At 43.8% G+C, this 12943-nt stretch overlaps 1 long non-coding RNA gene across 1 annotated transcript; it reads left to right on the top strand.

Annotated features, from left to right (window-relative positions):
• Positions 1-644: 644 nt before the first annotated feature.
• Positions 645-7387, top strand: LOC126049549 (uncharacterized). The gene is made up of 4 exons (XR_007509246.1): positions 645-743; positions 3093-3237; positions 5901-6346; positions 7083-7387. It is a non-coding gene; the product is annotated as an uncharacterized LOC126049549 (long non-coding RNA).
• Positions 7388-12943: the final 5556 nt, after the last annotated feature.

The raw sequence follows: 12943 nt of genomic DNA, 5'->3' as shown, positions 1-12943 counted from the left end.
CCTGCGCCTACATCTCTAATCTCTGGACTCCTTACCTCTAGTTTCTACCAGCAGGAGCCTTTCAATCGGCATTCAGTAGTATAGCTCAGGGTGGTCTGTGACTAAGCTGGAAATGCTTGAAGGAATATTGGATGGGTAAGTAGGGATGACTACTCTGCTTTTTTACTTGTGTGGGGTCTAGCTGAGATTTAGCTATGTTTTCTGTCTCCCGTGAGCAAGAGCAAAGGGAGATGAAAGAGCAAGAAAGGAAGACAGTGATAAGTCTAAAGTTAGCAGCGTTCCTGACCGGGAGATGGAAGCAGACCCCGGGTGAGCAGGGTAAGCAGCACGCTCTTCCTCCTTCACCTGGGGCTGATTCCCTCGTGCTGCATCACCTGGGAGATCCCAACGCTATAAACACATCAGGACGTCGGAGTAGAAAGATGGGGAAGGAAAAGTTTAAACTGGGCATGTTGTGCTCCCTATACTTGGACAAATCATAATGAGACGTGGCCCTACCCTACCGAACAAGCAGTCCATGGCCAAGTGCCTCGCTTTTTAACGTTGTCGCTAGTTGAAGTTGCTTTGAAGACATCTCCTTAAAAAAAGCATCTCATCCCATTCATACCCATGAAAAGCCTTTTTGCTTCTGTCTCAGAACGTTGCCCGCGTGAGAAACTGGGAGGTGGGACCTGAGCTGAAGCCATGAAGCCATCTCGCCATTCCTGTGTTGCTGTGGACCAAGGAGGTCTTGGGGACAAGAGGTAAGGTGTCACCACGGGGCAGAGCTGGCTCGGCTCGATGGTTGTCCGTCCGGCGGGAGCCCGTCCTGCTGGTCTGCACGGAAGGGTTTCCTCTGGTCCCCCTCTAAATACCAGACTGCAGCCACTCTCCTGTTCACTTTTTCGGGATCATTAGGCTCGTTTTCTTACCTAATGGTTTAAGGGCAAAAATACTCTCCTTTGATCTGCGCAGTTAAAAGTGTAGTTGAGCTATATTGTTAAAAAAACTATAAAAAATGACCAGATGGCAGAGTCGCTGGATTTGGCTGGGTTAGAACAGGATATTATTCCAACACAGGTAACAACATATGCCTCCAAGTAAAACAAGTGACCACTGAGCATATGTTTTATTGAACATCAGAGATCTTCACTGTGATAATTATGATGATATTACAATGATATGACGCTGGTTTCCTTTATCCACAGAAAGCTTCGGTGAGTCTGAGCCCCGGGAGGACTGGTGATATTTTCTTGTCCCTTGCAGGCCCATGAACTCGCATGAAAATGTGGCTGAGGCTCAAACCTCCGGCCCCGCATTGCTGATCTGTCAGTGTTATGCTAAGCTCAGAATTACTGAAGTTGTAATGGGGGGTAAACATAATCAGAATAAACTCCTGCTATTGCAAGAGTTACTTCCACTTGATTTTCAAACTCTGGGTGCAGAATAACTGCCACAAATATGTAGCGTGAATCAAAGCAAGTTAAGTGCAGCTAAACTGGGTTAATAGTGGTGTAGATGATGGTTTAAAAATCAGGAACAGCTAAAAATATGACTGCACTGATGTTAATGCTATATTAGCCTGATAAAGAGACTGATTTTTGTAGGTCAGTCTTCAATCAGTGTCTCTCTTGACCCTCGAATGCAGCCTACTCTGCGAAAAGATGCCATCTGAGCTTGGCATTCTAGTTTAATCATGGCTGAAACATGAAGTAATACATTCAAATAATTGGGTATATGCACAGTACTTAATCCTCGCTGCCACTCATAGTTTGAAAATGTTGTTGGGATTTAAGCGATGGAGTCGCCAAGCAGAGCTGGAGGGTTTGCCCCTGCGAGGTACCAGGGAAGCCCCTGCGGGAGAATTTACATCCCCCGTAAAATTAGGTAGCTTGAACACGTGGTGGTGGCTCAGGGGTGAAACGGGGGGGGTGACCCGCCTGGACTAACGGGGTACCCTGGCCTACCTCAGTGCCCAAAGTTAGGCGTGTCCCGTCTTTGGGTTAAAAAGGATGGACAGGAGCCTTGCGGAGCTCCGGGAGAATGCAAGGGAAGAGCAAACAGGAAGACGTCAAGGGACTGTCACTAGCAAAGATAACAAAATTAACGAGTAAACTAGGAGGCAAGTTGGAACATCAATATGCACAGTAATAAGTGACAATGAATCACCAGAGATCTGTTGCTTTAATGATGCTGTTGTAAAAACGATGGCCCTGAGCTATTTCAGAACGTATACTGAATTTTGGCTGATGCTTATCAGTTTACATGCAAGAAAATTTATAGCATGCAACCTAAATGAAACAGTCCTTTGGACAAGAAGAAATGGATTGCAGGTGCAAACAAGCATGAAATGAAAATCTACTAATGAGTTTCCATTAGCAGCTAAATACCTAATCGAATAATTTTTAGCCAACATAGAACAATGAGAAAATCAATTTATTCCTTATAAGTACTACTATATGGATTGATGCTCTAGTACATCTAAAGCTGGTTTTGTTAAATGAAAGCCAAGCTTCAGATTCAGTTAAAGCTCAGCTAATTGCAGCAGAACATGGGTTTGCTTTTACTGAATATGAATGGAATATATTTCTTTGGAAACCCTAAATACCATAAGGTAAAAGGAGGTATTAGTTAATATGCAGTATTTCCATCTGAAAGCTAGAGACTAAAATATTTCAGAAAGATGGACTAGCACCGGCAGATCTGAATTTACTTACAAATATCCGTTAGTGAAGTAAGCATTGTTCTTCATCTGCTCTTGAAGCAACGGTATCCTCAATTTCCCTTCTTTTTGCCTTAAACAGCCTCTAACCTGAGTTGTGGTTGCATGGTGTTTTCACAACTTATTCAACTACAGTAAATATTTCTCCTTCACCTACGGAGACCCTGATTTCAAGGCTCTCACAGCCATATACATAAACAAAATAGGTTTGAAGAGCTGGGTTGAAAGTGTTAGTGAGGAGTCTGCAGCAGAAGACACACATTGGTGTTGAAGAGGCACCACGCGCGAGAACGGCAAAACTGTGTCTTTTTGCAGTTACTGCATGTGAATGAAATTTATACCGAGAAGCTGGCTAATATGTACAGCACAAATCACCTGATGTTTCTTCCAGGCCAGACTCTTCACCTTTTCTTCCAGCAAGGTACGTTCCCCACGGACCTTACGGGGTTACTCGTGGAGGAGACGCCGTTCCACAAAGCGGAGCTCTGCTGGGCATGGTTTGGCCTCCACCGACCGGTGGTTTTAATGATGGAGAGGTAGGTGGGCTTCTGCTGCATCCCCTTGGAAGGACAACTCCATGAGCTAAAAGCACTCCGTACTTTTCAGGGCAAAATGCTGAAATCGAGGGGAAATTTAAACGGGATAGGCTTGGAGACTGACATTAATCACAACTTTTTAAGGCTCAATAGCTTATGAGTCAATGTATGCGTAATATTTACCAAACCAGAAATCAAAGGAAATAATAACAGTAGAGAAGGAGAAAACCAAACACTTTTTAGCACCTTTTTTCAAGGAGGAATTTGTTGTGATAGCTCAGCCTTATTGAGTTTTTAAACACTGATTGATATGATGGGGATCCTAGATCAGAAGCAGTTACCTGATTGGGACAGATTTCAGCGGGCAGTATTTCTCAGTGGATCTTATACATGGAAGTTGAAGCTTATAGTAAGCTGAAAAACAAACGGGCTTGCTTGGACACATAATGCTTCTGGACAAGCTTTCAATAAATGCATGCCTGCATATAAATCTCCTATTTTAGCGTGACAAATACATCCCCTCGTAACAGAAACTTCCGCAGACTGACTGGAAATGTTCTGGCTGCGGGCAGGCCAAATGAGGAAGAGGCTGGAGCACAATCAAGCTAATCATCGCATTAAACGTCTCGTGTTCGGTGACCAGCTCTTGCACCCCGACAGCACCTTGCTCTGCAAAGAGCTGTGTTGAATTCGGTGGAGTGACAGCTCGTATTCACAGAGCGCTTTGCATTTGACGGCATCCCTAAAGGATTTGCGAATTTGTCAAACTGAAATATAGTCCATTCACTACCGAAGTCAGCTTCCTCTGGCGTGGAAAGCACATAACTCTGCAAGACAACTGTGTAGGGCAGGGAGTGATGAACAACGCGCTACGGATCCTCTGAAGGGGAATTAGGGCAGGTGCGGTGCAATGATCTAACTTGACATTTGGTAGGAATGTGGGAGTTTTTACAAGCCAATTTCTGAAAAATACAATGTGGCATCTCTCATGTATTCAGAATTTCAGGTGTGGGTTTCTTCTGAAAGCAGAGCCTCTATCTAGCTTTAGGCACCTGTCAGATCCATGGGCTGTAAGGCAGCGGGAAAAAAATCTCTTTTGACCCCAAAAAAGATGTATGAGAAGTGAATAAATGCTATGTTTCCAATATTAGAAGAAGTTACTGCCTTTAATCTCGATCATACCGCTGCCACAGAGTATGGCTTCATCAGAAAACGGTGACGGTAGTGAGAACGTGGGGTCTCCCGGCGGGCTGCTGCCTGCGGCCTCGTGTTTTCCATATTCTCCTTATCTTTGGGTTGCCACTGCAGCCCCCTTTGCTCACCTACAGGTGGACATAGAGGTAATTCTCAAATCCACGGAGACTGCCGTTCTCAGGCTCACACGCGGGATATTTCCTACTGAATTACTGTAACTTACGGCAGAGCAAATGCCTGATAGAAAAGCATCAGGAAAGACATCTTTTTTTATGTTCTTTACCAGATATTATTGTAGCAATGATGGCTTTCAGGGAACTGGAGATGGCTCTGTCGCAGGCTGTAATGGCCCTTCTGAGCTGTCGATTACCTCCACCTTGTGCCTCTTCACCATATTTGATAAAGACATCTCTGCTCTCTGAAAGCCATCGGTGATTCGGTGATAATACAGAAATCAAATTGGATTCCAAGTGCTTTCTCTGGCATCCTGCATTTAAAACGGGATGTCCCTGTGCTTTACAGTGAGGTGATTTCTTTACAAAGACGCAATATAAACCACACTTCAAAATACTGTGTTTTCATGAGAAGCTGTTTATATCTGTGAACTTTAAACCAAAGTGCCATGTATATTATTGGACGCTATCTGTATATGGCTGAAATTTCTGAGGCTTGTTTGACTCGATTTGTTTGAGAAAATGTCTGCATTTTGGACCCAGTCTCAAGGCAGTTTCCCCTTGACTCCAGCTGGCATTGTATCAAACCTTAGTGTGCTTTACAGCAGGCAAACAAAAAACCCAAAGTATTTCTATGACTTTCCTCAAAACTCTGAATGCTGAGGTAATTTGGAGATATTCACAAGGTCTCCCCAAATGCACCTGCATGGATGCTATGTGCAGATAAGTGATGTCAGGCAAGAAACCGGGAACATAAGAAAGCGAAAATATTAGTTAGTTCCCAAGTAAGTTTTGTCAAAGCATTAAAAATGTCTACACAGCCTATCTAGCTCTACCTTGGAGAGCCAGCTAAAGCATATCTTCCTTCCCATCTTCCTCTAAAACTCTAAATGAGAAACAAATAAAATTTTTGTAACCTTATATAGCCACTGCCATAACCCTATGTATCAGCCAGCATCCCTTATCTCTCACCGGCTGGAAATCTCTCGTTTTCATTGCCCTGAATCACCAGATGCATTCATCAAACATGACAAATGCCTCCAAAACACTAAATCACACCACTCGATTTCAATGGGCTACGTAATCATTGTCATACCAACAATAAATTTGAAAATATCTGTGTTCCAGACTCAAATACCTGCAGCTCCTACCAGAGCTGAGAAACTGCAGGGGAAAAACTGAATCCTAAATTAAGTTTAAGAGTTTTTCAGTCCTTCAAAAATTTGATAAACTCATGAATTTTTGTGAGGCTTTCTGATTTATTTTTAGGAAAAAGTATTTTTTTTCTGCCCACAGGAATGATTCATGGAGTAAGAGATGTTTTCCAAGGTTGTATCTTAGCAAGTACAAAAATGTAGAAGGGAAAAACTATTTACTGCTCTCCTGGGGAGTTGCCAGTTCTGTGGCCCTGCCCATGCATTGCTCCCTGATGCTCCCGTATCCCAGAGGACCCGCACCTGCCCGAGGATGGCAGTGTAAGGGGTTGGCAATGCCTTTACAGCGTCCAGGGGGGAGAGAAATGCAGCTGAGCATCCTCCTCCTTGCTCTGTGTGACAGGACCCTGCACCCGAAAGGCAATGGCAGGCAAACGCTGAAGTCATTGCAGGTCAAACTTTTGGTATCGCTTAAAAAAAAGGAGAAGTTGGGCTATGGAGGCATGAGCAAGTTGCCCTAAGGATCCCATATATCGACTGACCTGCGAGAACCACATCCTTTCTGCAGTGAAAGCCCGGCAATGCAAGGTAACTTGATAACCTTAATTAAAGAGATTCTCATTCTCTTTCTTTGGAGTTGGTTGAGGCTAGCAAAGTGGTACTACCTCAGATAACCTTATTTTATCCAGGAGCACACGCAGGCAGATTATAGCCCACTATACAGTGAACTCTTTACTTCCACGGAGCCAGTACTCCACGGTCAGAGTTTAAACAGATGTTTTAAAATTAGTTCAGTAGAAGATGCATGAATGTAAACATTTCATTTTCAGTGTTCATAACCCAAATTCAAAAGCCTTGTGTTTGTATGTAGGATTGCAATGTGGACGCGTAGGAAGTCTTTGTTTTCAGTCCATACACGAAACTTGATTTTTTAAAAGTATATTTGTATACACGTCTGTGCTTACACAAAGACATTGTCTCAAAAGCAAGTGTACCATTTGCTGCTATGCAGTCATACAGCATTTCCCTAGATCTCTGCTGAGTGCTATTTACTGCATTTTTCATTTTAAGTCAGGTCGAAAAGGAGACTTGCCTGGGATTTTTCACTGTGTTTTTCCCACCCAGATCCCACTAAAGCTGAGTGCGTGATTTTGCTGTAAAAAAAGATGCTGATTTTGCAAGAATGCAAAACCTGTGCTGACATCGGTGGGAGTTGTGTATCTGGAATGATTAAAGACCAAAGCCAATGATACGACTGCGTGGTATTAGCCTGGGATCTGGGAAATGAGTACTCTTTGCTCTGCAACTGTGTCTTCTTAATAAGGGGCAACTTAAGGTGACCAAAAACCCAGTCCTGCTGATCATCTGCACCGTGAACTTCTAAAGTCATCTCCCAGCAGCTGCCCAGTTTGACCTTGAAAGCTGTGATGAACGTCTAGGTCAGGGCAGGTCTCCGGTCTGTCCTCACCTCCAAGCCTACGTACCCGGCGTGATGGGCCGGACCGTCCACCGGCAGCAACAACCTCGTCCTCTCCTCCGGGCTCCCAGGTCCTCGCTGCGCTGCTTCTCCTTCCACAGCTCCTCGGGTGAGCTGAGCTCCCAGGGAGACCCCCTGCAAGAAGGGCTTTCCCAGGTACTGTGGTAAGAGGGATCTATTCAACTGCTATGGCTGTAGATATCTTCCACTACTATTTTTTTCCCAAACATCATCTGATTTACTCCAGTGATAAATCCAATGTTCTGTATAAACATTTATTTCCTTGACAACCTAGTTTTCCGTTAGAAAAATGCCCAAACCTGAGACCTATTATGGCAGTTGACAGGCAAAAAATTCAGCTCGTGTGGACTCATGCTGTTTAGCATATATACCCCAAGAGTGAGAAAATGGCATGTGTCACAAACCCACAACCACCTTATTATACTGCGAGAGCCACAGGGGATGCACACGGTGACAGGGAAGGCAGGTTCTTTTCAGCCCTTTTTCATATTTGGAGTGTTAACAGGGCCAAGATTAAAACATCTGAAATGTCTTTCAGTGGTAAGGACACTCAAAGTAATGATTCTTGCAGACTAATTGCCCCCAAAACAATTTTTTAACCCACTGTTTGATACGGTTCTACCTGTCAAGCTAAAGAGAGGTGTCAGAAAGCTTTTCGTTTCCATGAAAAGCAAAACGATGCCAAAAGCCAGGAGCCTGGCAGGAGAGGATTTTCCCAGCTGAGAATTACAAAAGAACATCTTCATTTTAGAGACGAGTTCAGAGGTGAGCCTGTAAACCAGCCAGGCACGGTACCACGATCAGCACAAAGCCTCGGCGCAGGCGTAGCAAGGATGTCTGCTGGCACCCTGAGCATCGCGGAGAAGGTTGCTTCAGGTTTCTGGTTTTAGGGCTGAGCTTTGCCTCATTTCGTTATGATCGGACGCCGGGTGCTGAGGGTGCGCGGTCTCCGGTTGTGTCCAGAGAGCCAAAGAACCTCCCCATAAGCCACGACCTGCAGCTGGAGCTTCAGGCACCCTGGTAGGACAGGCAGGTTATCTATCATTCACAAACCTCCTCAGGGGCTCCTGTGCCATCAGAAAACAGGGAGGACAAATCCAGCAGGTTCTCCCCTCTTTCTTGTTTGCTGGCGGTGGCTCAGGAGTAGAAGACATGGACCATGTATTGGGGGGAGCTGCTCCAGACCTGCTGGAATGCAGTTACCTCCGTGGTGCTTCATCAGCGGTTTCCATATAAAGAGTATTTTGGAAGGAGCAGAAAAATGCTTTGTGCGATTAAAAATATCAAAAAGGACTTGGGATGGTAGAATGTAAATAACTAAATGACCAAATCAGCTTTCTCTTCTTGGAAGAGATCCATAACACAGATGCGGGTGGGTATATTGTCTTTTGAATGGCTCTGTCCTATTCCTTCCTCAGCTGCCTGTACCTCCTGCTCTGCCGTGACACTGCTAGGCACCCCGCATTGCCACACTCGATTTGTCCAAATAATGGTCTTTCGAAGAATAATGCCCCTTTCTGCAAGGTTGAGAAATGGCTGAATCAGTGAAAGCAGCGCTTGGAAGTTTTCCTGGGAGGTTACTGTCTCAAGTACTGGTCAGGACCTCATCCTGCTCAGCCCGTTAGAAATGCTGACACTGCAAACCCCGCTGGTGAGATTTCAGGCTGTAGTCTTTCCCGTTAAAAACACCACAAATAACCTCCCTTGCTACAGAATGAAATATGAACCTGGGGTTTTTTTCTGATTTCTGCAAGTAAACCCATTAATGTCTGGATGCAAAGCTGCTTTCCACATCGGCAGGCATCCAACCCAGATGCAATTTTCAAGTGAAATTGTCATTAATGGGATAGTGCATGTGAAAGACAGGTTTGTGTAGCTGTGGTTAACGAGACTGCTTTCACTTGGATGGGCCCAGAGCATTAAATCTATATTCTGGTTATATCTGGTCCAGAGTAGATGTGCTGTAGTCCGTGTCAGGTGCTGCAAATGCAAACCTATGCTATTTTCATTAAAATCAAATTGACATCTTAACAAAGCAGCTATATTTTTGGCACCTAACTTGTTCTGTTAAAAAAAAATATTTTTTAAAAAAATTAGTAGTGCTAGTAGTCATCTAATTATGTGAAATGCTCACACTTCTTTTACTTTTTCCATGGGGACATGTCACTAAAAATAAAAGACGTTACTTTAATACCAGCCAAAGCACAATTCAAACCCAGCCACTGTTGACGTGATACAGCTTTTCACCTGAGCAAAAGAGTCCGTGTTGCAGGAGCTCCAAGAGCAGTTTTGTTCCTTTAAAGTAAATGATTTTTGAATCAAAACCATTGATCAGCTACTGTCATTTGTCCATTCTTTCTGTTGGTGCCAAAAGGACTCTGCTCTTTCTACCTCTACAAAGATGCACGATCTGAGCATTCACTGAGCATCCACTTTTGCTTGAAGCTTTGTGCTTAGCGATACATAAGAGGTCGAGAAATGCTGAGAAATAGGGTATTAAGTGTAGGACACTGCACCCATCCAGTTAGGGGCACAGGAGAAACTAAGTCCGCTTGGTCTTTAACCTCGTGGAGTCCTTCGGGCTGGCGTAGACCTTGCAGCTGCTGCAAGGGAGAGCTGTACCTGGGTGGGCTTCTCAACTAAGCCACCTGTGGGCGAGCAGCAGCGATTGATTTGGTACCCAGTGTGTGGTACCGATGGATAAATCCTGCTTTTTCAGACATCAGCACTGGCGCCTGGCATTTGCAAAGCAGATCTCTCTAGAATCACCTTCACACGGTATTGGGGGGGGTTTGATCTCTTTGGGTATTGCGAGGCGTGGAACCGTGTGAGAACAAAATGTAACACAAATAAATGATGACATGAGAGAGACGAAGGTGGTATGGGTTAAGGAGGCAGGATTTGGAGTGGGAGAAAAAGAATTTCAATTTTTCCAATGCAGCTCACCAGTCCCCTGTGTGTGGACTAATTTTAGAGATAATTGTTACATGATTTCCTGAATATAATCTATTGTTATCTGTGCCCTGCAAAATAAAGCCGTGTCTAATTCTGGATAACCACAGGGGTGATTTCACAGTTACACTGAAATGAGACTAAGGACTTGTTAATGATCTTTAAAGATCACATCATTTAATTCTGTGCTGTTGGTAGTTAAACCAAACTACTCACAAAGGGGTACGCGCTCCTTCCAGCACAGGCAGCAGCCCCTGTAAATTCCAGCGGCAGGGAGAAAGGAAGAAGCCGCCGGTCACACATCCCACCTCGGTGCGCCAGTGTCAGCCGAGTGTTTGAGACAAGGCATGGGATAATTTGGTATTTCACTTGCGTAACTAGTCCGCAACCTGGAGCAGAGGGTTTGAAGGCCAGGTCCTGCTGCTGAGAGTGTTTCTGAAGTGCTCAGAGCCCCTGCCTCCCTCCCCAAACAGCGAACGTGTGACGTGTTCGGAAGCAGGTGGGAATTACCGGCCAGAAGATGCTCGCTCTCAAACAGGGCAATTAGGAACACTGGGAGCTGCTGGGCACTTGATGGGCTGGAGGTAAAAAAAAACCACCACTGTGGAAAAGTACCAACAACTCAGGAGGTGATGCTGCTATTTTTCCTGATTTCCAGTCTTTTCCTGGCTTCAGGTGTGATTCTCCTCTTTAATGAAACCTTTGGATTAGCTTACGGAGGGAGAGACGACTCACCTTATGGAGCGAATGATAGAATCACGTTTATCTGTGGTTTCCAGTAGAAAAGAAGAAGGGAGCAATCAGTTCTCCTCTCCTCTCCAAAAACAGGTCCCAGGAGCTCATTAGATGGAAATAACGTGATGAAGAGCTAAAGTTCACCCAACAAAATAAGGTAAATTATTGTCAGCTTACTGGAAATGATTAATGGATTTCGATACATTTTGTCAAATAGTTGTGAACAAAAAGGAAAGAAGATGATCAGAAAAAACAACAACTTGTTGTTGAGAGATGTTTCTGACTTTTTTTTTTTTTTCCCAAAATGGTGCTTTCGTTTCACGGTTAGCTAAAAAATGCCATCTTAGAGGCTTTAAAGGACTGTGAAACCTAACCAGGCTGGACAAAAGCTACTAATTCACCTTGAAACAAGTTTTTCAAATGTTTAGTCAATGAAACTTTTTTTGGGGGTGGGTCAACCCCAAAATGTGTTTTAATACCTTTTTCCTTTACTTGCTTTGGCTACAAAGTGGGGGGAAAAAAAAAAAAAAAATCTTATGATTTCGCAGAGACCATCGAACTGGTCCCACCTGCACCAGCAGTTGAGAATTTACCACCACCTTAACTAGCTGTATGGTGTTTAGATACAATAAAAAGGTAAAACTCTCTTATGAGCTCTGTTTTAAATCCTGTTCCCTTTTTTTTAAGCCTAGGAGGCACATAAAATGCAATTCTCAGCAGAAGGAGGGTAATTGGGAGAAAATGTAATAGATGGTCCACATTTCTCTTTGAAGTTCCCATTGATCAGTGTTGCTGAGACTATTTTTCTAATCCTTGAGTCAGAAACATGAAGGAATTGTCACTTTATTCTTTGGTTGTATGTGGTTCACCTCTTAAGAAAATAGACTTTGGACTCCTGAGTAGCCTTTATTCAGGTTTTTCTTGCAATATGGTGTAAAATTGGAAAAAATCAGGACCCCAGTTGTAGTATTTTCTTGAATACAAATTTTCCTGATGTTAACCAAGAGAGTAGTGGTTTTATGATTTCTTTTTAGGTCTGAATTTTGTGTGAGAAAACTACATCTAATACCTTCTACTCAAAAAATGTGCTTTCAGCCAGTCAAGCATTAATTAGGAGACGATTACCCCACCTCCTCTCCACTGGAGAGGCAGCTTGTGTTGAAAACCCAAACTTTTCACAGAGAGGGAAAAACCATCTGTCCAAACAATGCTTAAGAAAGAGATATTTTTTTTTTAATGCTCACATTAGTTGAATCGACATGCAATAACTTGTTTTCGTAATGAAGCCAGTTAGTAGGACACATTTTCATGCCCCTAATTGACACAGCTATGATGGCAAACCTGCTGAAGTAGCTCTGGCTACAGCTGTGAGGAAGGTCGGGGAGTTCCAGCCAGATGCTGAACCAGCACTGGGACCACGGACACAGAAACCTCTCTGGAATCGTACATGTGCAGAAAAAATGTCCTGGTGTTTAAGGTGCCACTTGTACTGAGAAAACAGTTCCTCTGCATGGTCAAGCACTGCCAGGTCTTGATCTCTTTGCGTTTTGGTATCTCAACTGAAAAACAACCTTCCTTGGCAGGAGTTTCCAAAGAGAAAATATTTAAGACTTTGAGGATCTCGTATACACCACTGCTGGGGCCGTGGAAGTACCTGATATGGGGGAAACCTGGTCCCAGAGAGGGCTGCTGGCTTGGAAAAAACTTCTGATGGCCAGAAACAAAACTGGACCTATGACACAGAAGTTTTCATGTTCTACTGCCTTTCCCTCGTCTCAAACAGAGCGAAATGGGCTCCCCACGCCTACTGCCCAAAGGTGAAAACCCTCAAAACCAGGAGGCGTGTACTCAGGTTCCTGACTACATTTTAATATGAAAGAGAGGGGGAAATTATGAGTGAGGAAATTATTGTGATCCAGAATTCAGAATAAGAGTAATTAATAAATAGTGAGTAGAGTTGTGAAGAAAATGAATTTTTCAAGGACTCTGAAAAACATGTT

This window comes from Accipiter gentilis, chromosome 23 (assembly GCF_929443795.1).
Source record: "Accipiter gentilis chromosome 23, bAccGen1.1, whole genome shotgun sequence".
Classification (NCBI taxonomy): domain Eukaryota; kingdom Metazoa; phylum Chordata; class Aves; order Accipitriformes; family Accipitridae; genus Astur; species Astur gentilis.
The sequence above is the reverse complement of the archived record's forward strand: the minus strand, read 5'-3'. Positions and strand labels throughout refer to the sequence as shown.